This window comes from Drosophila innubila, chromosome X, assembly GCF_004354385.1.
Source record: "Drosophila innubila isolate TH190305 chromosome X, UK_Dinn_1.0, whole genome shotgun sequence".
Lineage (NCBI taxonomy): Eukaryota > Metazoa > Arthropoda > Insecta > Diptera > Drosophilidae > Drosophila > Drosophila innubila.
The window spans coordinates 28,420,908-28,448,733 of NC_047626.1; the positions used below are offsets into that span (position 1 = coordinate 28,420,908).

General features: G+C 34.2%; 1 protein-coding gene across 1 annotated transcript in view; it reads right to left on the reverse strand.

The window, feature by feature from the left end:
- LOC117780395 overlaps positions 1 to 4,880 on the reverse strand; it is a 112,127-nt gene extending 107,247 nt beyond the window's left edge. Inside the window, exon 1 of the mRNA XM_034616910.1 lies at positions 4,007 to 4,880. The gene's annotated coding sequence lies outside the window, so the exon portion shown is untranslated. The remainder of the gene's footprint in view (positions 1 to 4,006) is intronic.
- Positions 4,881 to 27,826: the final 22,946 nt, after the last annotated feature.

Genomic DNA, 27,826 nt, shown 5'->3' on the forward strand with positions numbered 1-27,826 from the left:
AATATGCTCAAAAACACATCAACCGCATTTCTTTTTTTTTTTTGCCAGTTTTTTAATTAGTTAACATGGCGCGAGGGAGTGAACCATGTTGTTAATGATGCTTGTGTGGTTGCTGTTGTTGTTGTTGTGTTGGGGTTTGGTTTGCATGATTTTGCAATGTAAGATTTTCACTTTCTTTTTGCAAATCAAATTAAGAGTGTTGAAAGCGAAACAATAGTTCAATGAAGCATGCATATAAGTCCCCGCCGATATGGACGCGTACCTTCTAATCGTACGACTTGCGAAATTATATCACACAATCTGCAGTTTGTGGTAACCATTACTTGCCATCTTTTTTATTATCAAATTTTGGACACAATTAAGCGGATGACTTGGCAAACGAGTTACTCGTGAATAATGCGCACAAAAACCGACAAATTATCAACATTATCGTAGAACATCGTCAATGTTGATTGTCGATAGCCTTCAGGTCGTAAAACAAATAAAATTAAAACATTCATTTGTCCAATCAATTTGATTAGCATGTGTATCGATAAATACTCGATAATCAATGTTATAGCCAATAACATATTAACTTAATCACTCCACATTCTGGTAATTTATCCACAAAATTAATGAGAATATACTGACAAACATCTATAAATTTATAGTATTTTGGAATATTATAAATCATATTTAACATTCAGACTCGATACTAAGCTCAAGTTTTAAAGCTCCCCATAAGGAAAAAGAATACTTCCAATACTTTCCACAATTGTTTTTATTTTTTTTCTCATCTTATTCGATTCGAAAATTAAGACATTTCCATTTCAAAGAGCGAAAGTAAAAAGTTCTAATCACAATATTGATAACGCGACCCGTAAAAGACAAGCAAAGCAAAAGGGACAAAACAAATGAACAATAACAAACACAAATGCGGCAAAAGAAATGAAAACAACTTTGTTAGCAATTATTTGTATTTCGATTATGGAATGTCCACTCTGACGCCGGCGCTTACTTCCCTCCTTCCCTCTGCAACAGGGTGCCACAAGTGCAAGCGAGATGGGGATAGCACCACTTAACCGAGAATTAAATGTATATAAGTATTTATTGGAATTTATTGTTAACAATGCTCGACATTTGTATCACAAATGTGCTACCAAAAAGCTATTACAGTCTTTCAATTCTCTCTTTCTCGTTCTCCCTCTCTCTCGCTCTTTACGTTCCTCTTGTCTTTGCTCTCTTTATATCTGCATTAATCCAATTTAGTGTTGACTGCTGTTCAGCTCCCTTTCCCTTTTCCAGGGTGCTAATTTAATTAGCGCTTCTATGAGATACTCTCACGCCGGCGAATTTTTCGTATTTTCGCAACACTCTCTTTAAACTCATTGAGACCATCTTCTCTTCTCTATCATATGGAGCATATGAATAAAATGTTTAGCTTTTCGGTGATCCAATATTTTTCGGATGAAATTAACGCAAAGTCGTTAAGTGTTACATTCCAACACCAACAATAATAACAGCAACTCATAAATGTGGACCTAACCCCCTAACTCATAATATCGTCACAAAGCAAAAAAAAATCCACTTAAATAAAACCAAACCAAAGCAATAAGTCAAGCAAGAAATGCCAGCTTTGGCGTGTTGAATTTTAACTACCCTTTCTATAGCATATATTATTATATTAATTTAATTTTATTTCGAGTAATACCTTTCTTTCTAAGTTATAGAAACTATATAACATACTATCAGGCATTTTCATAAAATCTCTAGATATTTTAATAATAATTAAGTTAATGTTTTTCATGCAACAAATACATTTGTGACAAAATATAACTGGTTAGTTAAGATTAAATATATTTAAAAAAAAAAAATGCATTTTGTAGACCAACTATACTTCAATCAATCAATAAAGAGCGAACAGATGTTATTTTATTTAAAACGTCTTGTAACGAAGATAATAATAATAAGATAATAAATATAGGTAATATCTTTGTTCGTAAAAGGTTGAGAAATTTTTTTCAACATGTTAAGTCTTACATATGCCATATTTTAAGCAATTCGTGTCAACAGGGTATTGGGGAAAAAAAGGTAACAAAGTGTGTAACGAGTGCAATGCCAACACATGAAATCTATGCACATTTCTAAGAGCTATGGTTATTTCCATGTGTCTTCTTGCATATTGCACTGTTTGTTCAGCTTTTTAGCTCATTATGTCAGCGGTTTTTATGGCGCCGGTCAGTCAGACACCTGTCAATATGCTTTGACCATAAACATGTTGACCGATATTTACATTGATTTACAATTTTGAATGAAAGGTGAGGCCAGTGGCATACTGGGCCACACTTTTTCTGTTTCACACTTTTTTTTTGCGCAAAAGATTTTCATAGGATAAACAGTTTTGCTTTCTAAAAAATACAAAAAAAAAAGTTATGGAATTTGACGGATAAAATGCTAGACTTTTTGACTGTACTCAAGTCTCACAAAGTATTGCTATTTAAATTTCAATACATCAAAACAATTAACAAAATACCAAAATCATATATTTCATTTAGCAAAAAATCACAAATTTTTGGTTGTTCATTTTAATCTTATTTTATCTTATGTGTACATATATGTACTTGCTTTCGGTTTTAAGAACAAGTTTCAAACATATAAATAAATGCATTGGCCTTAACAATTTTTAAAAATAAAAACAAATATATATGTGATTCTTTTGACAGCTGATATACTTGACTAACTGTAGCTTATGGTGACTCTATTAAAATTAATATATGGGTAATTCTCTAATGTCGAATGCGACATTCGTACGCAGTCAAGGTGAAAAAAACATATTCCAAAACATTATTTTATTGTGACATAAGGCGAAACTTATAGGTCTTGATTAGCACTAATATTGATGCTAAGGTGGATTTGGGGCAATTGTTCGTTTTAAAAAAATTTTTTGAATCCAAGGCAATCGCACGCGACTGAAACAGAAGTTGTTTTTTTGGCGACCAGTTCAAATACTGATTTCAGCGAAACGTGAACGAATATTTTGATGCAATTAATTTTCAAATGTTATGTATTGATATTTCTCAATAATGTTTTTTGTTTAATTTAAAAATATTAAGTAGTTTTTTTTTTTTAATTTAATTTGAATCACTGTCGCACGCGGCATGTCGCATGCGACATTTTGTTCCATCATGTTTTTTATGTTGTTTGTTTACTTCGTATGAATTACATTTACATAACTAGAATTGAAGTGTTTTCTTTGCATTTTCATTAGTTTTTTGTTCTTAAATGAAAGATATCGTCAAAAAATCATTATAATACAAAAACTCCATTTTGGAAGTCAACTTTTGGCAAAACAGGCAAAAATATGGAATAACTTAATTTATTCACAGATGCAGTCGGTATGCTCAAACTAATGAACTTATTTATGTGTAAAATGTTTAAACAAGTAACTTGAACATTTTTCTGCAAGAAAATTTCACAAGATGTGACTTTAAGGTCAATTTTACGGTTTTGGCTGCAGCTGACATTTCTGGGGAACTGCCCATATTCATTTATTACAATATCCACTTTATTTTCAATTTGATTTTAATTTATTATTCTTGCTACTGTTTTCTTTTATCGCACAATTCCTATTTTACAGGCTCGCATCACTGTTTCTAAAATACTGTTCCTAAAAGCCGTCGAATTCGCCGACAACTCAACAGAAATACAAGCATACAAATGTTAAGATGTACACGCATACATACATAGAAAGATGCATAAAACATTTGGTTTTTTTTCTCCGTTCTCTCTCACTGATCTGTTTACATGCCAAAGGGAATCGCAGAAATTATAAAACATTCTCAATTTGCTATTGGCAATTGTTAGCGTCTCCTCTATTTTCATTCAACAGAATCAAATACGTTTTCCATTTCCCATTTTATCCTCTTTTACTGCTTGCGCTGACATCGATTGGTTTCCTGCTGCCCACACACTAAAAACTAACGGAGAACCAGAACCACAGCAAGACAACAAAAACATTTGCACTCACCTTTTAGCGATGTCTGCTTGCTATTGCTTTTGCTTCTTCTTCTTCTGCTTCTCCTTCCACTTTTTCTTATACTTGCACAGCGATCGCTCCTGTTGCGCCTGCTCTGCTCTGCTGCCGTCTAACAGCAGCAGCAGCAATAGCAATAGCAACAACAACTATAACACAATCGGCTGAGCAGCTGCCGCGGGATGCTGTCGTTGAGGATAGATGTTAACGTTGGCGTCGGCGTCGCTGCTGTGTGCGTAGCCGCAGCGAGAAATTTGTTGTTTCTTTGGCTGCTGTTGTTTTTGTTGTTGTTGTTGTTGTTGTTGTATTGAATCCGGTTTTAAATTTCTTTCAACTTGGTATATTTTTTCTTTTTATTTTTTTTGTTTTCTTATTTTGCTTGTATATCAAAAATTTTGTTATTGCTCGTTGCTTTGCCTTTGGGTTTTCCTTTACACACAATTTACAACTTTACATACACGCATATGTAAGTTTTGTATATATGTATGTGCGTGTGTAGCACTTCACGTGTAGCAAAAAACAGCAACAATTGCACTTGAATTATATTTAATGCACTGACATTTGATTGCCCAAAAAAAAAAACAATGGGAGAAAAAACATTAAAAAAAATGATTATGTTGCTTTTTGTCCTGGTTTTTGTTGTTGGTCGGACGACAAATATTGTTAAGCCTTTATTATAACGCTCTTAATGAATGCAGAATAACCAGCAATTAACAGCAACAATTATTATTTACATGCACACCAAGAATCAAATCACGCGCGCAAAACTAACCAAGTTTATATTTACGCAAACTGCGAAACATTTACAATAATCCTAAATACGGCAGCGACGGACGTAAACACGCGCGTTCGATTTGAATGCCGGCAAAAGACTAACGTCGCGGTTTAACAGACAGTCGCTACGTTAACGACGCGCTGTTGAGTTAACAGACGCACATAACAGCTCTGTTGTCGCAACATGTTGCTGGCGCCGTTTGTACAGTGGACTTTAAGTGCACATGAACTAATGATTTGTGTGAACAAAACAGTGGATAAGGTTGCAAAGCGTTTGTAACTGGGAAGTTAATTAAAATTGTAATGATAAAATATGAAAATACCAATATACAGAGTGCAAAAAATTTAGATAAGCCAATATTATTTCATCAGTTATTTTCATGATATTGTACTTGCTACCTGTAACGATTTATAATAGGCTATTTTTACGACCACTCACATTTGCCACATTTGAATATGTCAGATTTCTGGATTTCCACGATTAAATGTTAAAACATATTCCATTCACCCTATATAAATCAGCAGTTCGATTTCTGTGCAAAAATTATAAAAAGCTTAAAATAAGTATATTTTCATTTTTATTTTGCAATTATAATTCGCTCAAATTTTTTGCTAATCTATTTGCTTTTTTCAAGAGTTTATCGATAAGCATCGCGTGATCGATAAAAAAAAATACTGAAATTCGCCGGGGCGAGCCAAAATGATAGTTCGAATTTTGAACTGAAATGAAGTCCACATTCGGGCCGAATGATGAAAATGGCTTCGAATGTGCCAAATGTGCTGTCGTAGAAATAGGCTATAAGACTGTTGTAAAAATGAAGCTAGCAAATGTAGCGTAGTGTACCACTGTACGATACTTAAATCATTGTATCACGCATGCGCGCATGACGATGCTTCTTGTCGAACATGAAACATGTTTGACCTGTAAAGTAACAGGTGTTTACAGCCATTGGCTTAACATAACCATGTAAGCATGTTGTGTGTACTGCATACTTGTATGTATTATAAATAGTGTGTGTAATTTGTATGAATGCGTGTGTGCATGCAAAGGTAAATATGTAGGTATTACAACTTAATAAATTTAGTAATTTATGCTAAATTAAATATTGTGCCTAGACTAATGAATTTTGGGTAAACTTTGGAACCAAACTATATTTATAATGATTGCAGTGCAAAGTGCCGCAGGTGCGCCGGCGCTTGTCTCAGCCGTGTGCAAGCGAGATGGCAATATGTCGAAAGGTCTTATGCAGTGTTGTCACTAATTCGGAGGCTAAAATAGCCAACTTGAGTTTGATTAAATAAGCTAGAAATTGCTTAAAAGCTTTGAATAATATTAAGAAAATGCTGATTATATATGTAATTGTAGTTAAAAATTAAAATATGATGTATACCAAAAATGTATATTAGTATTTTTATAATGTTTAATTGTATTTTAGAATAGTTTTTTTTCCTATTCCTTAATATTTTGGTATGCCCATTCACATTGTTTTTATTTATATTCTTATTTTAATATTTGGTAGATTAGACTTTCTAATATTATTTAATTCGATATTTAAAAAAAATAAAATTTTAAACTTAATTTAGTCACATTTAAGATATCAAATGCATGATTATGATACACATTTAAAATAAAAGTTTATCCTGTTCTTAGATTCAAATCTCCTATATATAAGACTTTCAAATTCCCGATCATTTTTTCTTGTGACTTTTTAGCTCTTTTTACGAAAACGCTAGGTTCAGTTATAAAATAGCTAAGATGTCAGTACCGATCTTATGCTTGAATGTTTGTGTGTGTATGTGTGTGCGTGTGTATTAATGATCAGCTTGGGGCGCGTTGAGCGGTGCGAAGCGCGTTTACTCAGCATTTTAATGAGTCGATGTCGCTTAACTATTTTTTTTTGCACTTGACTTTGAGCATTTGAATAGCCATTTGCAGGAGGGAAGGGGGAGCGAGCAGCGGGAGTCGCCTTAAAAATGTGTAATTAATAGTTGAAGTTGTCGTTGTTATTGTTGTTGTTGTTGCTGCTGATAGTGCTGTCTAATGCATTTAAATATGCCGGACAACGCACCTGCTGCCACTGCCATTGTTTTTGTTGTTATTATTGGTACTACTACTATTTACTATTTGCTGACCTTGACTACGGCCCAACATTCAATGTCGAATTTTAGTTTATATTTTGTTGGTTTCATTTTAGTTATTTGACTTGCGCTTCAATTTGTTTACTTATTTATTTATTTTTATTATCAACTCAAATTGAACTTGAGCTTTAGTTTCCGCTAAAAAGTGAACCAACTTGTCTGCCTGGACATTTATTTGACATGCAGCAATACATATGACCATCATTGGCGCAGCAGGCAACGCAACATTTTAAGTGCAATTCGTTGTCAAATTCAACAGTCAATCAACACTCATCCATCAAAGCTTTAAATACAGTTAACCAAAGCTTTCGCCTAACACAATTTGGCAAATTTTCCCCCCACTCCACCCAGATACATGTTGTCCATGCATATACACATACACAGAGGCATACAGAGACACACAGTAAGTCATGTAATTGTTATGACAAAATACAATTTTTTTTGTAACTTGATCTGCACACGTATGTAGGAAAGTAAGAAAGTTAGTAAGTAAGTTTAGTAGACATTTCAGGATTTACTCAATTTTTTAGAAATAAATTATCTTATTTGGCCCATAGTTTTCCTCCATTTTTTTAATGCCATAAAATTATTTATTAAGAGATGCCTAACTTTTTTGAGAAGCTTAGGTAATCATAATATATTTAAAAAAAATAAAAGTATATAGTAAATATTTTTATTATTTGTTTAATGTTTCAAAATCAATCTAAGATAAAAGAAAAACTTATCTCACAAAAAAAACCTCTACAAGAGATAATAGTCTAGTGACGAAAGAAATTTCTAGCCCCAAAATTTCTGATATCCAATTTTGTGACGAACAAAATTCAGTTTAATATAAAAGTTTTAAATAAAAATATAAATTAATAATAAAAAAAAAACACGAAAATTGACATTGTACACTGTGCGCAAAAAGTGTGAGCTTCCTTGTACATAAAAATTACTTTTTGCGCAGTGCCGAATGCCAATTTTCTATTTTTTCTTATTGTATCAGTTTGGCTGAGATATCTCATAAAACTTAAAAGTTTTTCGTACTAATACGTGATTTTCGACCGATAGAAAAATGTGTATATTCAGTCAACAGGTAATATCTTCCAAGTCCCTTATACATACTACAACATACTAAAAATCTTTAGAGCCGTTTTGTCAGAAATCGCCAAAAGGTAAGCTAATAAACCTTATTTCACCTGTAAAATCTAACCTGAGTACGTAAAAAAAAAAGTTTAAAGGTCCTCTCCTAAAAGCCCTCGAATACACCTTTCCAATAATATATGGAACATATCTGTATATAAATATATACCAATAGCTTCTATGGTTTGGAAACAGTTGGGATTTAGCGTTTTCCTGCTAAACTAGGTTTTTTCAAAAAGTCGTAGAACAAAAATTTCTAGATTTTCGAAAAGAAATAAATCCCCATCATTATATCTAAGCTTCTTTAGCGCCTTGATGCAAACACACAAGCAAACAGATAAACAAACTGACTTTTCATTGCATTTTAAGAAGTCCACTAAAAACTTCAAATTTAAGCATCTTTTGAACTACTTGTCAGATTTGGGTGATCATGATTAGCCCCATTAGCTGGGATCATTTAAATTTTTTTCCTCCCATTTACATCCCCTTATCTTATGAAACAGGTGAGTTAGCAAACGTTTTAGTATGCTATTATGTTAGTTAGGACTAAACCTTTCGATCAGTGTATAAATCGGTCTGTTCGGAAAGTCGTAGCAAATTTTCCATATTAGCTGTATAAATTGCTAGTGCTGCTTTCGTCACTAGCGCGAACTGCCATCTTAAAAAATTATTAAACAAAAGAATTTTTCTTGTTTTTTTTTTTTCAAAATAAAATATTTGAAATTGTTGTTGTTGTCAAAACAATTTCTTGACGCACTGTTTGTCGTCTCATTAACATCAAAAGCATTTGGATGCAGTCTAGAAATTCATTCCCCCCAACTCTTGGTACACCTATGTATAGAGAGAGGAAACGCAGTTATATTTGTCTGTCTCTGCTTTTGTCTCTGTCTCACTCTCTTCCTTCTCTCTCTCTCTCTCTCTCTCTCTCTCTTTTATCACGTGCTTATGCCGCCGCGCCGCTTTGGCGGAACGCTTGTGGAACGGCAAAAGTTTCAATTAAAAGTCAAGAACGACAACGCTGGGACACAGTGCGTCATGCTACGCTTACCAGAGTTATTAAAAGCAGCAACAACAACAAACAACAAGTCGACAGGCCAAAGAAGCGTTGAAGAGTAAGCACAACAAGAAGAAGCAGATGGAGCAGAAGTAGCGCAGGGGAAAGAAGAAACTTTGAGCCAGCAACAAAACTCATCAGCAAATCACGTTAATCATTCAGAGCGCCAAGTTCTTATGCCTCCTCGACAGCAGTGTGAGAAGCAAGAGAGGGACAGAGAGAAAGAGAGAGAGGAATTGGTGTTACCTAGGTCGGTTATAGTTGAGGATTTTGGGGCCAAACTCGCTGATGATTGCAACTTTATTTAAGTTCTGCAAGGCGAAGCAGTGCCAAAGCACCACAAGGACACAGAGAGAAAGAGAGAGAGAGAGAGAAATGATCATGAAAGCCAAGGCGAAGCACAGCAAAGAGTGTTAGAGTGTATGGGGAGGAGGGAGAAAGGTTCGTTAAGATGTGTTAAAATTAGGTTCGACTTTGATTTCCACCTGAATCTTGTATTGAAGTTAAGCTTTTGCTTTCGTTGCCAACAGCGTATGGAAATGAAAGAAAGCAGCGAAAAGAAAACAAGAAACAAGCAAAAACCAATGGGTTAACTACTTACAAGAACATGTTGTTAAACTTGTGTTAACCCACTACTGATGGTATTTCTATTTCTAATCGTTTTTAGACCCCGCTTAAGTTAAGTTAAGTTTGTTTATTTGAAAAAAAAGTGCTTGGTATGTAGGCTCCCCTACATTGCAGGCAAATCAAGTTTTTTTTTCATTGGATCTTACCACTATATCATACAGCTCACATTGGAACAATCGGCTAAAAATCAAGTAGTAAGAAACATTTTTTTTGAGATATCTTAACCAAACTGATACACTTTGTATTTAAGTTGGTCTTATACATCCTGGACCAAGTTGGTTCAAATCGGCCCACTACATCATATAGTGGCAATAGGAACGATCGGTCGAAAATCACGTTTTAGTACGAAAAACTTTAATGTGTTTAGAGATATCACAACCAATCTGACAGATAATGCATTTAAGTTAGTTGCATAAACCCTGTGCAAATTTTGTTCAAATCGGTTCACTATATTATATAGCTGCCATAAGAACGATTAGTCAAAAATCAAATGAGATATCTTAGCCACTTACTCATTTTTGTTCACTTGTTAATTTTCATATTTACAATATCAACAAAAAGAAAATACGGGAAATTACGGAAATAGAAAAATAAAATTAAATTACTTAATTTACTTTTGTACCTTCTTGTTGTTCAAAGAATTTTTAATTTGCTGTAGTGAACAAGTGAACAAACTGAGTGAGTTGACACAAAGAAAAAAAAAAAAAACAACAAAGCAAGTGAACATGTTGACCACAGTGAACAATGTCAGGACAAGTCTAGTAAACAACAATATAGCAGTTAAATGTTCTAGAGAAGCGACTTAGGAAGAATAAGACAATCTCAACGATCAATTATTTAAAATGGCTATTTGGTCACTATATGTGATATATTTCAAAATGTTAATAATTTTTTGCATGCCGGACGCCGCCACTGCGTCAGAAAATGCAAAAATCGACGGCGGCGGCGTAAACGTCTAGTATGTATGTACATCACTAAATTGAATAATGTTCTGCAACTTTCCTATAATTTACAGGCTATCTGCTGGTCCAATACTTTTAAGTGTAGCCCACTTAATTGTTCATAAGTCTTTAATTGCTAAGTTGATGGGCAATCGATAAGTTTTCTAAAGATTTGTTAAGAGGAAGAATAACAAGGAGGACAAAACTGTATGTTGGCGATTGGCCAGAGGGCGTGTCCTGGCAGCTGAATGAATCAATGAACCCCAGCCGGACCTGGCAGTTTTTACCTTTATGAGTCCGTGCACATGCTGCCTCCTGGATAAATGTTTCATCCTTCCATTTCCATAGTCGCGTTGACAGCTATAATTACTTTAATGATGATTTCAGCTCCGCAGAGAATTGAGCTGAGGCGTGCTGTGTACAAAGCTGGAGACATCGTTGGGGTTGGCCTTTGTTTGTGCGCGTTGAAAATGCAATTATATATGCATTTAATAATACTCATTGCATACTTTGGAGAGCCGGCTCACTTATCGAGCCACTGCAGAAGCAGCAGCAACGGTGGCAAACGTTAAGCGACAACAGAAGCCGCTGAAGCCTCTACTGCAGATTAATTAAATTGAAATGCGATGGCAAATCGAATTTAATCGGCACACGCGGCGTATGCGCAATATTCCATATCAAGGCTATGACTCTGTGTGAGTGAGTGTGTGTCTGATACATGAAATTCAGCAAATTAATTCGTTAATAAAACTATTTAACAATTGCTTGAAGCTTATATAAATAAGCAATTCCTGCGGTATTATTTATAACATTTAGAAGAACACCAAGCAGTTATGGGCACATAGGGGCTTCGGGCCCCTAGAAACCCCCACTAATTAAAAAAAATTTTTAACAACTGTTTGGACATTTGTGGACCCGTTACGCTCTGGTTAGAGACGCCGCTTCAGTTGAAAACAGCAGGCGACGGTTCGAGTTCCACTCGCAACAAGATTAAATAACATTTATCAAATTACAAAGATAAAATAAAATGTGAATAACACAAAATTAAAAAGCAATAAAATTTTATAAATTTGAAAATCATTTTTATTTTTTTTTTACTTTAATTTTAATAGCATTTATTACTATAATAAGAAAATTTATTCGTAAAATAAGAACTTGGTCTTACTCAAATTGTTCTTAAAGCCAAAATGTGTTTTCTTACTTTAAGAATTGTATGTTCTCGACGCGAAAATCTTGATTTTAGAATATTTTATTTATTTATTTTTATTTTACTTATATTTAATTTTATTTTACATACATAGAACTAATACTTAATGTTCTCTGACTCTTTAACTTAAGAAGTAAACAAACTACAAGAATTAAATGCATTTCGACCCCGTACTTAAAAAAAAGTACAAGGGTTTACTTAGTTTGCGACAAAAAAAATTGTTATAATATAATATAACATATGAATTTTTGTAAAAGGGTTTAGCAAATTTAAAGATTTTTCAAAATAAACATATATTTAGCTTCTGAGCAAGTTACTTTTGAGAAGAAATTTTATTCCTTATTTACTTTCTCAATATGCATACATTTATTTCGTTAACTTATCGGAATATGTCTCACCCGTACAAAAATTTTATCGAACAAAAGTGTTTTTATGAATTGTTGATATCAACTTGTGTTTTGTGTGTTTGCTAAAAATATTATATATTTCCTATCGGCTAAAGATTTTTTTCCAGATGACTTAAATTCAAAGTCTGAACGGGCAGCGAAGTGTTCACACTTAGTACAAAATCAAGTAAAGCCCTTTGGGACCAATAACAGCGTTAAGAAATAAAGCAGAAAGCGATTTTAAACAAACACGCACAACACTCTGCAGCTGTATTTTTTGGTTGAGCTGGTGCTGTAGTTGAAATAGAAACTTCATCAGGGAATGGATTAAGTACGATTTAAGAGCTGGTGATAAATGCCCAGAAGCCTGCGCTGTAGATATTGATATTTTATTGATAAAATTAATTTTTTTTCCTAAGCGATCGCACGTTAATAGCCCCTTTGTACTGATCTTTGTCTTCGCTCCTGATACATTGGTTGAATTAAGACTTATGCCGTCCTCGTAATGTTTTTGATTTTTTAAAAAAGTCCAACTATTAATGATCCTAATACTTTTAGATTCGTTTTTAAACTGTGGAAAATATAGCACAGCACTTGAAAAGAGCACCTTTTAACCGATTTAAATAGAATAGTCACGACATATTTTTGTCTTGTTTTTAATGGTAATGGGCAGTAATCAGAAATTAAAGCAGGACTTGAATTGCGGGTTTGTTAACAAGACTGCTATTTGACGGCCGAGTGTTCATCGGCTTTAGTTGTGTGGATTTATATATTAAGATCTAGGCTTCTCCTAAATATTATTTAATTTTGACCAGCGTTTTCTTTTTCCATAGTAGGTACAGAGTCTACGACAGTCGAGTATGCTCGACTGCAGCACTTCCTTATTTGTGATAGAATTAATTACAATTGAGTTTTGCAACATAAAGTAATGATGTAAATGTGAAGATAGTTGCGGTGGGTTCTGGTTGCAGCGACTGTGGAGCCATGTGTTGTCTCCCTCCCCGACTAAGATGGTAACAGGGAGGGAGGTGGGCAGTTGAGATCTATGCCACGCCCACCATTATGCCTACAATTATTCAATTAAAAAGTGCATGCCGCGCAATTAATATAATTTTCAAGCAACGAAAGCGAAGCTAAAAGTTTTTCGGTCTGCTGGCTTCTTATGCATGTATGTGTGTGTTTGTGTGTGTGTGTTTGTGTGTGTGAAGGAAGGGTTGCCAGAAAGGTAGACTCTGGGTGCGGGCATAGGCGTGGCAATAGGCGGTCTGACAACGATGTTGGCAGCTGCATGGAAAACTTGCAAAAGTTTTTAAGTGACTTCTAATAGCGAATTATGATGCCGTTGCAGGCGGCCTTTGATGAGCATCCAGCAGGGGTGAGAAGCGGGTTGTCTTGGGGAAGCTAAAAGGAAAGCAGCCAATTTTCAATGCAATGGCTGCGGTTCCTGTGCAACAGCACCAGGTTTTTGGGGAGCGAGGGACAAGACGAGAAGAAAGCTTCAAGTGGAGGCGTGGCTGCTGGCATGGCAGAAAGTTCACGCTTAAAACTTGGACGATAAGTTCATTGCAGTGCACACCAAGTGACACACACACACACACACACATGCACTGTTTGTGAGCAGCAAAGATAGAGACAGGGAGAAAGAGCGAGAGAGAGAAAAAGAGAGAGACAGACAGGGAAAGAGAGAGAGAGGGCAGAGTGTGAGACATGCATAAACAGAGCACACTTTTAACAAAGTTAGTTAGTTTCTTCCTTCCGCTTGCGGCCCGCATGTGTGTGTGTAGACATACGTATATGTGTGTACATGTGTATGTGCAATGGTGTGTGTGTGTGCCTCTGCCTCCTGATATAATGACAAAGTGCACTTTGACATTATCATCATCAGCGCTTGTCGCCGTCGCTGTCATCAAGTAAGCAGCAGCCAGCCAAAAACTCAAGCGGTCTGTCACTGCCACGCCTACGCCGCCCACCACCGTGGGTGGAAAAAGTTGCACGTTTTAATGAATTATGCGTACATTGATAATAATTTCTTGGTTAGTTTTGGGCTTCCCAACTTGTGTATTGCAGTGCGAAGCGAAGGCAAAAGCCACGCCCACGCCCACACCACACCACACACATACACCTACAGCTACAGCTACAGCTACACGCACACACGCATACACAACAACAATCTGCACGAAAGATAAAAGTTTTTTGCACTTTTAATAAGGCCACGTTTATGTTGTTGAAAATGAGGATGTTTCTTGGCTGCCTGGCTTCCTCCATACGACGATGACGACAAATGTCAGAAAGTCGTCAGTTGGCTAAAAAGTTTCGCCAGGCGGCCAACAAATAAAGCAGCAGCCAAGAAGGAAGAACAGAGGAGGAACAAAGGAGATCGAAAAGAAAGAGTGAAAATGAAATTGAGAGGGAGGGTGAAAGTGCGAAAACTGCAGACTGAATTAATCAGTTCTCGATCTGTGCCTTAAAAAAATTAATTCAAAATAATGTATACAAGTTTTTTCCTGCAACTTTTGACTATATTTAATGAATATTTCAATTATAAGTTTATATAAGCTATCAATTAATAATTTTAGAATTTTATGAAAAACACAATATCCATGCACTTTCATTTTGAACACCCCATTGATCGTCTAATTTACAAATGTAAATATTTAATTTCAGTTAAAAAAGAAAAACTGTAATTATATAGTTCAACCAATTAATTAATTTATAATCAATGATTAACAATTAATATTTTACAAATTTAATTTAAATGACATACAATTAATAATTTACAAATTTTATTTAATAAATATATTATATTTTTATAGTAATTCACAATTATTATTTTTGATTCAGATAAATTAAAAATAAAATTTTTTATTTAAAACTTAATAAATTTATAAGAATTTATTTCAAATTTTGAAAACAAATTCTTATTGTAAAATATTTTTAAAATCAATATTAATAACTCAATAACTCAAAAAATAATTTATTTGCAATATCTTTGAATACAATGCAGAATTTATTAAATGACATATTCAAATATGTATATGATAAAATTATAACAATTCCACTATGGGAAAAGAGTCCGATATTTAGCCTTTGATTCAAATTTTTTGTGGTGAAGAATCTTGAAAATTTTTTGATATTCTAAATCTGAATACTCAGGATAGAACAAAAATATGTTTCTTAGGTTTTTCGGGACTACCCTTAATGTGTTTGTTTTATTGACATAGGCAAAAAGTGTTAATATGAAAAATGTTAATCAAGGTATTTTAAATAAGTTGTTAAAAGAAATTTTTAATATTTGTGTTTAATTGTGCAATTCTGCAATGTGTTGTTCACGTGTATTTTTAGCTCAAAACTAATAATTTTTTTCATGTTCTGTGAAGTATTACTTTTGTACATCACAATGCATCACAAGAGTTTTGTTAAAAGGTGGTTAACTAAACCATCTAGAATCAAATGTCATTTATAACGTTTGCCCGTTTTATGCCCCTTTTTGTGAAAAAACACATGTTGCAGATGTACATTTATGATAAAAAATCGGTTTTCTTTTAAACATTTGCATGGAAGGGGGCTGAAGACAAGGTAAAAAAAAAATAAAAAAATAGTTTAGTTTTACTAACAAATATCCAAAATGGTAAGTGTTTAGCTTTACATTTAGTTAGTTTTTTTATTGAAATTTTTGTATTGATCGAAGAGGAAGGGGATGAAGATAAGATCCAAGTAAAAAACAAAAAAAAAAAATATTAAAGTCCACTTAAGTCTAACTAATGTTTTTGCATTTCTTCATAGTCGGATTGGGAGGGTCCAATTTAAAAAAAAATTAAATTTAAATTCTACATTAGTCTAACTTAGGACCATGCCAAATTTCAAGTTTCTAGCTTTGCATTTAGAGTTTCTGCAAAAATATTGGGATTTTTCCCATATTGAATTCCAGTTAATATTATTGTTGATGCTTAAACGATTCTCATTACTTTTCCTCTCCTGGACCTTTTATAAATTAAAGATAGGATTGCAATATTAGGATAATACTATGTGTCTCTTTTAAATGTTGTTATATTATTATTTTTATTTTTGAAAATGCAACTCAAAAATCAACTATTTTACTGTTCTTAAAGAACATAAACTGAAAAAAAGACCAACTTCCAAAATCAAGAACATTTATCTTAAATATTTTGTTCTTAAAATAAGATTATTTTAGGACCAAATTACTAAAACTAAGGCTATTAATCTAAAAACCTTAAAACAATAATATAAAAATAAAAATCTTCAATTCGGTGGCTCGAATCCCACTCGTAGCAAATTAAAATAACATTTAAAAATTACTAAAACAGAATAAAGTATAAATAAATTAAAACTTAAAAATATAAACAATTTTAAATATAAAAAATAACTTTTATTTATTTTATTTTTTGATTTTAATTTTAAGAACATTTATTCTTTGAATAAGAACTTGGTCTTATTTAAAATGTTTTTAAAATCAAGTATGTTCTCTTAATTTAAGAATTTTATGTTCTCACAGCATTTTTTAGACCAGAACATTTATTTTATCAGTGTACGATTTGGCTATCCTAATCATCAATGTTGTTATTTGAACTTATTTTTATTCCAATTCCTTTTCACGCCTTTTGAAAGGCATTCTTAGGGACCGCATAATTTAGCTAATTTAAGGAAGACAATTAGGTTTCCTTGTGTCTAACCACGAAATTATGGTTGCTCTGATGATAATTGAGTTGTTTGTTGCACGGCTTGTTGCAAGTTGGTCGCATATAATTGCATCAAGTGTGCTCCAGTGTAAGGCCACACAGGCTGCCACAAAGTGAGGAAAGCGAAGTAGACGAACAAAGCAAATATCTTCAAGGAGGCCAATAACCAATGGCATTTTAATAGAGCCTAATGGACATTTTAATTGCCCCGCCGTGCACGGCATCAAAAGGACGATAAAAATCACACGAGAATTCGACGACGCCTAAAGAGAACGAGGGCAAGATAGGGAGAAGATGGCTTAGCGTGAATGTGGCAGACGCACGCACGCACGTTTTGGGCTTAAACGGCAACTAGGCAAGTTTATCTTTATGAATATCACGACACTTTATGAGCGCCAAACGGCGGCGACGATAACAAAAAACGTGTCCACTGGACAATGCGGCGTATGAGCAATGCGACGAACAAGCAAATGAACAAAAGACAGCAACAACAACAACGTAAGAGACAACGACGTCACGTGCTTGATACATGTGTCAGATATGTCACTGATAGCCAAGGCCCCGAGTCGGCAAGTCGAGTCGTTCTACATCCGTGATATATGCACTAACTGATCTGTTGCGACAACTGTTTTTTGGAATTGGGTCGTTCATTTCTTTGCACTTCCCCACTTCTTAAACACTTGTAGAATGCATTACGATGTGATGAAATTTACGATTTTACCCAAAATGATTATCAGCTACTTGAAATTGGCCGCGCCTCAGCTTTGTGCGATTTCCATTCAGATACAACTATCTCATGGATTTATGAGTTCAATAAAAGATAATAAATGAAGCAACTCTCAACTTATAATAATATGTATTAGCACCTCTTAATATGCGTAAGGCTGTGCTGAGCATTGTTAAGTATTTGATAAGCATATCTAATGAAGTACTACTAGTTATTACTACTTATTACTATTCTTTATATAGTCTCCCAGAAACGAGTGAAGACTTTTATCAGCATCATCCCAATCTTTCTTTAGAAATTTGATAAGATAAGCATTTTCCGTTTATTCGTAATCTATATATGTTATATTTTTAGATAAGTTTTACGTTTCTACATTAGCTTTCGATTTACTTGCCGTGTTGTGAACAAATGAATTTTGTGTCCAATTTAAATTAAAAATAATAAGCCTTAAGAAAATGTTAGACTGATTAGTAATTCTTTAGTCAACATCTTCAAGTTTTTCGACTGAAAGTATAGCTTAAGATGGTTAATTAGTGAAATAAGCTATCACTTTTAGCAATAAGTGAGGAACTGGAAATAAAATTTTGAGCATAGATAGAAGTAAAACTATGTGGGATCAATGGCAATGGTAATGCAGTCAGCCCCAAACCTCCTAATTACTAAGAAAACACAAATAGACCTTAGTCTACAACAAGTTCTCTAGAGGTCTGATCTCAAAATAATTAAAGAGTCTTTATCAAGGCTGCAAGCCGGTTCTGAACCGAACCCTTGAAATTATTTACTTTGCGAGCCCGAACCTAAACTGAACCGCTATTTAAAATAAAAATAAAAAATAAATATGTACATAAATTTTATGGCTTTCTAATATTAAGCAATTATTTGAGACTTCGGGTTAAAATAAGTCATATTTAAATCATAAAATATATTTAAATTATCATCAAAATTTGATTTCTTTAAAAAAAAATTCAAAATGTAGAGAAAAATGTATAACAATAAAAATATTTTCTTGTCTGAAATTGAACCACGGTTCGAACCCAAACCTTGGGTTTAGGGGGCTTATAAACCAATTCTCGATCCAAACCGATGTATTCCTCTATGGTTCGAACCGCCAAACCGAACCTTTAACAAAATTTTGGAGGCTTGCAGCCTTGGTCTTAATGTATGTAGAAGTTTTGGTGTTTGTAGTATATTGACTTCTGGTACAGAGATTCGAACCCAGTTTTCCGGACTGAAAATGTGGCAGGTTAGCGTCTCTAACAACAGAGCCACGGGACTTATGACAATCTACACAACACAACTTAGAAACCTTTTCATTGTAAATAGAATAGCGTACTGCATGTCTCGAAGTCTTTATATTTTGGTGCGTTTTTAAAGGCGACTACTGTAAAATACAGAAAAACTTTTGAGCATCTCATCAAAGGTAATTTTCCTAAATTTTAGAAAGCTTTTAATTTTTAGAAAAATTAACCCCAAAACATTTATTTTAGAGTGGTGCTTTCTATTTTGAAGAAAAATATTTCTCACAATTAGAAAATGTTTCTCAATTGTAGGGCGGCTCTAATTTTATGGCGATTTTTTTGAATATAGAAAATAAATTTTCTGAGTGCAGAGGGTTAGGATATTTCAAGGCATTTAGCTTGATTATAAAGCTTCTCAGAGGAAAACTGTGAGTATTCTGTCTGTCCACCAGGCCGATAATGTATAGTGAGTGTTATGCAATAATTTTGTTGCAAGGCATCCATGATCCGCAATGCTTGTTGCATAACCAACAACTAACACCCAAGCAAAAAACGAAAAAAAAAAAAAAATAAAAATAAAACTCAACGAGAGGCAGACAAACACCTTGTGGCCAATACAATGAGCACAACAGGCAAACACTTTGACCCAAACCCAAGACCGAAAATCCAGTAGCCAGAAGCAGTAGCTGAGAGCTTGAAGATGGAGTGGCTGTGATGCGGCAACTCCAACTACTACTGTTTGGCGACTGTTTTCTGATGCAACCTGTTTCCTGATTTCGGCATGGCCCAAAACACATTTACTCGTATTCACCCAAGTGAGTACTTAGGCCCCAGCGACAGACAGCGTCTCCTCTTTCAAAATGGTATTACTTAATTATAGATATTTGAAGTGCTCCTATGCTCAGCGACAAGAAGATTTGCAAGCTGTCACGAATCCCCCTCTCCCCGTTACTCCCTCTGCCTGGGCTTACAGAAGTACATGTATGAACATGTATGTATGTTTGCATGTATATTTTTTTGGACCATCCCATTGCAACTATTTATATGTCGGAGAGAGATAAAAGTGCTGGGTAAAGCGGCATCTGTTAACTTGGCGCCGAGATGCCTTGATGCAGGGAAAAATGGAGGAGGTAAGTGAGTTAAGGGAAGAAGCGCTCTGTCTGCAGTTTAAGTTGAAGATGCCGCAACGGGCTTCTGCTCGTGAAGTGTTAATGGGGAAATTGAAAATCCATTTGCTGATTAATTTCTCACAATACGAAAGCGCTTCCCGAAAAACAAAAAACAATACCAAAAAAAAAAAACACAGAGAAAAACACAAAAAATAAAAAGTGCTCACATTTACGTAAATGAACTTTTTGCTTTGGTGTTGCTGTTGTTGTTGATTTGGCCTTTGTTGTTGTTATTGCGAATGTAACTCTCTGGCAAACAGTTGAAGTAAAAGTTTTGTTTGTTGTTTGTCGCCTTCGCTTTTTTTAGTTGACAAAAATGTTTTCGCATTCGTTGCCAGTTTTTCAGTTTATCCCCAATTTTTTCTTCTACTTGTTTTTTTTTCTACTGTTTTTTCTTCACAATTTACAGTTTACATGGGAAAATGTTATGGCAAACTGCAATCGAGTGCAAGCAAAACATATTTCGCAACGTTTGCCTTAAGGCCTTCTGTATAGGGCTCTCATTGATCTGAGCTCAAGCTTCAAAGCTGTAGAATATGCTGCTTTAAAATTTGTATATGTCAGCTGAGGAGCAAGTTTGTCTATCTTTCACAAGAACGCAACTGAGCTAAAGCTTTTAAACCAAATTTTACAAATTCAATAAAGCTCAAGATGATAAAGCCGTATTCTCACACCCGGAGAAAAATCGCATAGTAAAAACTAGGGGGCTCCGCCCCGTGTTCGGTTCGCTCGCCAACCCCCGGCTCGCTTAGTTCGCAGTGCTGCAGCGAGCACACTCGACTGTCGGAGACCCCGTACTTACTATGGAAAAAGCAAAGACTGCTTAAAATTCAAAAATATTTTTCGTACTTAACGCCCTTGCAGAGCGCTGAATTACTGTTTCGACTACTACTACGATATCTCATAAAACAAAAAAGTTTTTCATTCATACAAAATATACACGAAAACTGGCATTCTGCACTGTGCACAAAAACAGTGAGCTAACACGAACATAAAAATTTCTTTTTGCGCAGTGCCGAATGCCAATTTTCGTGTTTATTTTGTATTCAATTATATTTTTATTAACATTTTTATATTGAACTTTATTTTGTTCGTCACAAAATTGGATATCAGAAATTTTGGGGCTGAAATATGCTTTCGTCACTAGACTTTTACCTCGTGTAGAGGTTTTTTTTTGTGTGATATCAGAAATTTTTGCAATTGCTTTTATTATCTTTACTTTATCATTAATGCAGACCGATAGAAAAATATGTAAATTTATTTGTTGAATTTATTTCATATTTAAAAAAAAAATTTGTTTACTTTAATAATAAAGAGAACTAGGGAGCTCCGCCCTCTGCTCGACTGTGGGAGACCCCATACTTACTATGGAAAAAGCAAAAACTGCTAAAAATTCAAAAATATTCTGCTCACTTGACGCGCTTGCAATGCGCTGTATTACATTTTAGACTACTTGTTTCAATGGCATCTATATGATATAGTAAACCAATTACAGTTACAGTTACAGTTACATGATATAGTGGTTCGATTTGAACCAACTTCGCTAAGGATGTATAAGACTAGCTTAAATGCATATTCTATAAGTTTGGTATTAATATCTCATAAAACAAAAAAGTTTTTCATACTAAGACTTGACTTTCACCCGATCGGTTCTATGACAGCTATATGGTATAGGGGTCCGATTTGAACCAACTTTGGTCAAAATATAAAATACCAAAATAAATGCATATTTTATCAGTTTAAACGGTAATTTTATCAGTTTTGGTAAACTAGTTTAAGTCCAAATTTAAAAAGCGGCAAACCTAAACTGTCTGGCAACACTAACTATTTCTGCAACGCAAAACAAAATTTTCTAGCAGCACTGGTTATTTTTGCAGAGCAAGAGCTATCTGCTACGTTGGTTTGCTTATATGACACTTTATTGCTGCTGTCATCTTTGAACTCTTAGTAATATTTATGTATATAAACACTTAATGGGTAATATCTTTCCGAAACGAAGTTTAACAGATATGTGTGATGTCATGATACATGTAAAGATGTCATTTGTAAATTTTTCAAAAATCGCTAAAATTGTAAAATAAAAAACCTTACTTCACCTGTAAAATGTAACCTGAGTACTTTAGATAGGCTTAGACTTTAGACTTTCCAAAGAATTTGGCGGGACTTAGCGTTTTCCCGCTAAACTAGCGGCTATTTCCAAAAGTCGAAAAAAAATATATTTCTAGATTTTCGAAAAGGAATAAATCCCCATCACATCAAAGGTTTTTTAGCGCTTTGATGCAAACATGCAGAGAAACAAACAAACAAACTGACTTTTCATTTTATTTTAAGAAGTCCACTTAAAATTTCACCCGAATAGCCCTAGCGATTCGGGTTAAATTAGAGTTGTAATGGCTAGTTAACTAAATCTGAAAATAATAATTTGGCACCATATTGAACAAGCGCCATTGGTAACAAGCGATACGCATTTACTAAAAATTTGTTGTTAGACAACTTATTAACATTAGATTAACTTAAATATGATATTCTAAGAGTAAATTGTTGTCTCTAACTGATAAAAAGTTGATTGAAACAATCTCTTGAAGCTAGCTAATCGAAAAATGCGCATTAACTTGCTCTCTATATTCTGCAGTGCAAAAAAACGGCATTTGTCAATTCGTCGCAAGTAAATTTAAAACGTTTAACTAGCTTTAGTACTGAACTATATGCAATGCACACATCATTAGAAAGGAAAAAGATTTATCTTTTTAATTATGAAAAAAATTGGGGATAAAGAACACTTTTTCTTGGTAAATTTACGTTTTTCTTTTTTCTGTTACCATATGTCAACGCTAGTACCGACAGGGTACAGGTTTTTACCACACATTTTACTCGCGTTCTGGTACTGTTTTGTTCATAAAATATGATTGTTCCTATGTCAGCTATATGATAAAGTAAACCGATTTGAACCAAATTTGGTCAGGATGTACAGAACCAACTTATATGCATATTCTGAGTTTGGTTGAGATACATATCTCAGAAAACAAAAAAGTTTTTTATACTAAAGTTAAATTTGACCCCGATTGTTCCTATGACAGCTATCTGATATGGTGCGCCGATTTGAACCAAATTTGGTCAGATATACCAAGGAGAAGCCCCCCTGCTGGATAAAGCTTTGTTCATTAGACTTTTTCTCAAATATTTGTAATTTGTAGTATTGAAAACACCAGTACCCTGTTGGTACTAGCGTTACCATATGGTAACAACCGAAAAAAATGGTCCTGTCTATTATCCTGACAAGGACGAACAAAAATAATGTTTTTTTCGGATTCAGTGACCTCAAATTTATCAGTCCTAAAAGTTTCATTAAGAAACTCGAAAAAAAGTTGCTCAGGGCTATTCGGGTTAAAAATAAGCCGTCAAGATCGTGAAGAATAATCTTATCAATGAGCAATGATCAAAATAAAAAACCAATACAAAGTAGCTCTAAAAACAAAATAGTTCTACACTTGTCTTAAATGCAACTTTATAAATTGATCAACGCAGAAATTCCTCAAGTTTTCTTATTTTTTTTATGTTTAAATTATATGCATTCGCAGATTCTGTAACTTTAAGTTAATTAAGTTGGATTGCTATTCGATTAGTCCAGCTACATATCAACTAAAAGCACGTAAAAGCTTCCCTGGACTGCTGCTGTCCTGTTAAATGTCAGTTGGTTTCTTTCGCTCTTTCTCTTTATCTCTCAGTCTGTCTGTCTAATTCTCCTACCTCACAGTCAGACGGTGAATTTCTCGCCTGCCTAATCAAGTGTCCAAATCAGTGCTAGCTGCTTCCTGTGCCAAGGACTTGACGCACATGCATTATTCACGAGGCAACGTTGTGTCTGTTGCCGAAACAGGACACGCATGATTTGAATTGTCTGCAAAAGTTTTGCAGCTCGAGCTTCAACTTCGTTTTGCACCTTATGTGACAGCTATGTGCAGACTACTCGCAACTTGAATTTTGTGTCAGCAAACGAAAGAAACACGAACAACAACCAAGAAAAAATAAAGTGTGAAGGAGACTAAGAAAAAGAGAGAAATATTACAAGGCGAAAGGACAAACAGACACACAGTGAGACAAACAGACGATTGTATATCTATGTATAGCCGGTCCTATGTATGCAAAATGCAAAAGTTTAGCCAGTAAATCTTTGCAAGTGGCACATAAACTTTGCCAAAGAAACTTTTTTACTCTCTTCTTCCAGTGCAGAAATCTAGAAAAAATGATACAGTGCCAAGGAAAAAGTAAACCAAAAAAAAAAAAAAAATACAAAAATACAAAAACACTAAAATAGAAAATACAACCAAAAATAACAGACTAAACCGAAGAGTATCAAAAGAAAACTTTAACACAAAAGTCGCCGAGTGCAAAAAGTACAAGTCAACATTAAATTTATTTCTCTTTTTCCAGTATTACAAAAAGTCTTAAATATTGGCCCTGTGATTATAAAATTTCCATTTCAATCAAATTGTGGACGTATGAATAGAATTAGCTTAACTTTCCAGTGCTTAAATCATTTTAATATTCCAGTAAAAGTTTCCTGATTTTGGCATGTATTTTGAAAGAATGTATTCAGGATATATTTGTTAAATTAAAACTATTTATGTTACATTGACTCTGCATTAGAATGGACAAACACGACTAAAATATATCGTTAAAGTACCCAATTTGTTTGAGAAAGTTGACTTGCTTTTACAAAATACAAGTCAACGAGGGTTTTAGAGCCATGGCTACTGAGGCTTCCAGCTTGAAGTACCCAATTTATATTAGAGCACTCTATAAAAAAAGGAAACAAGTTTAAACTTTCATAAAGTTTTTTAAAATTAACTCCTAATATAAAGCTCAAAATTTAACGCTCAATTTTGATTAAGTTTGTTTTAATATAGAATTATTACATTGATATTCTAATAAAGTTGCTTTATTTAAAAACTTTTTACTTAACCAATAATTTTGTGTTGCGTTCTAAATTTTTCCAATTGCTCACCTTAAGAATAATGTGAACCTGAAACAATGGCAATCATAAATTTGCTGTGCTCAATCAGTTTTTAACTAAATCATTTTCTCCCAATCTTGAATCTTGAACGAGTGTTCGTCGGCTTTATTGATGGTCGAATGCATTGGGAAATGTGTGCTTCACAAAAGCCATTACAGTTCAAAAAAATTATAAAATATAAAAAACTCAAAAATGGAAGCAACATAAAGCATCATAATTGAGCACTACTTCCTCAATGATCTGTCAAATTGAAGGTGCATTGTTGTTGGATTAATCAGGCCAAAGCTGTTGGAGCTGTTGAAACAAGGTGCCGACAATTAGTTGAACAAAATGTGAGTACCCATATGAACCTGCTTTCAACTGATGATCGTGGATGCCTCAAGGCGCTGTTGCAATTGTCGGACTATTAAATAACTTCAATTTTCATGCACTTTTCGGTTGCAGCGTTGACTTTTTGACCGACTAACTGACTTAGATGTCAGACAGACTGTCTGGTCTGCTTTGGTTTGGTTTGGTTTGGTTTCGTTTCGTTGTGTTGTCATTTGTCCCACTCGTTAAACATTCATTTGTGGAGGGCTTGATGATCTCCAGTTCGTAATGACAGACGCAGACCTTGAAGTCAACCGCTGCGACTTCGGGGGCAGATGTGTTGCAAGCTGTTGTTGCTTTGGCCCTTTTCGGCCGCGTTCAAGCACTCGAGGCATTTTGTCTAGGAATTTGGCTTAATTGCGAGCACGTTTGCCCAAAGTGTTGCCACCAATTGCAACTGCAACACATAATGGGGGCACAACATTGGCGTTGCTGCAACACTGTATTGCTCCGCAGCTCAAAGGTATCATCCACAACGGCAAATGAATAAAGCACGAAGTCAATCGATTTGCGATCATGACAAGCTGATCGATAATTGGTCCAGAGTGTAAACAACACATTGTTAAGCTTCAGCGATTATTTGCTGATCGATCGAAAGACGATCGGTATTAACTTTTCGACTGTGATGTGATGATATTTTCGGTGCTACGGTGTTAAAACAAAATCATTAGATGTTTTAATCGACCATTTGTAAATCTCACATTGTTAATCAATAATTTTTTTATGTAAACGCAGTTCGGCTGTAGAAGTCAATTTAAAAAAAAAAAAATAGTAAGTGTAACACATTAAACGGGTAAGCTTACCAACCTAAATAATTGATTAAATTTAGTATTATTCAAAAGTAAAATAATGTTAAATTTATTTACTAATTAATAAATTATTAAATAGATACTAGAATATAGAAATAAGAAACTTAGTGAACGGGGTTTATTCGCATTTTATTATAATTTGAAGCACTCGCTATACATAAAGCACTGGCAAGCCAATAAATAAATAATAATATTAATAACTTATTATTTATTCTTTTGCAATCTTTACAATTTGCAATTTAGGGCAAAGGTAAGTAAAATTTTTGTAATAGTTTAGCATAGAATAATAAACTTACTAGTCAAGCTTATTAGAAACCTTTATAAAAAATAAAAATAAAAAACAGATGTAAAATTTAAAACATACACAATTCTCAAATATATAATTGAAATTTGACATCGATTCACCTAAAACAGTTAGAAAGCAAAAATTTGAATTGAATTTGAATTCAAAATTGTTCGATAAGTGGCAAAAAGAGTTGGCAACTGAATTTATGAGTACCAAACTTCAAACGTGCTGCAACATTGTTTTGAGTTTCTGTTTATTTTTGTAATTTTTTTTTAAATTTGTGTGCAATTTTTGTGGTTGTAGCAAATGTGAAGCAAATGTGGCACTACATAAGTTGAAATCAGAAATTTGATGATGGTTTACATGGCAATCAGAATTTCTTGTTGCACGATTACCCAACAAAAGGGGGAACCCCCACCTAACACTTCTTCACCCTTTTCCTGCCAGAAGCTGCCTAGATAGTTGCTCGCAGTGCAAGGCAAGTGAAGTGCATAAATCGCTTTAGCCAAACACGCGCGTTCGCATAATTTTCAATATCGTGCCAATAAAAAGGAGTTTGCGATGGGGGATTTTTTTATTTTTATTTTTATTTTGCAGCAGCAGAGAATGATGTAGTATAGTGGGAAATGGAGAGGGAGGCGAGGGAGTTGAAGTGGTTGAAATTACATTTAAAATTGAACAGCACACGGATCTCGCAGCTCGCACATTTCGCAGCCACTTCCGGCGGCAATGGCTGACATTAGCACCTCGTCTCGACAAGGTGGAGGCACTTGCCAGGTGGCCAAGGGTTGTGCATATACACATGGAGGGGCTCAAGTGTGGGGCAGATGATGAAGGGGAGCGAGATGCTGCTGCAAGATTTATGTGCCATGTGTTTTTATAGCGGAATAAGCTGCCGCTGCTGGAAGCAATGCAATATGCTAAAAATTTTCCAACGCAATTTTTCATATGCATAAATGTTTGTTCGATAATATATGAAACACATACACACAAACATGTATATAGGTAGTATATATACAATAATATATTTATGTGAATATGTGTGATCGCGCATTACTTTGCTTGCTCTGATTGTTTGCCCCTTAAATGAATGGGGATTTTGTTGCTTTTAAAATACAATTTTACATTTTCATTTGTTCTAGTCAATGGACTTTTTTAAAAAACATCTGTTTTATTGTTGTTTAAGAAACCATTAATATATCAATTAAGTGCTTTTAACTAATTTAAATTATTGTATTTACAAAGTAACTTC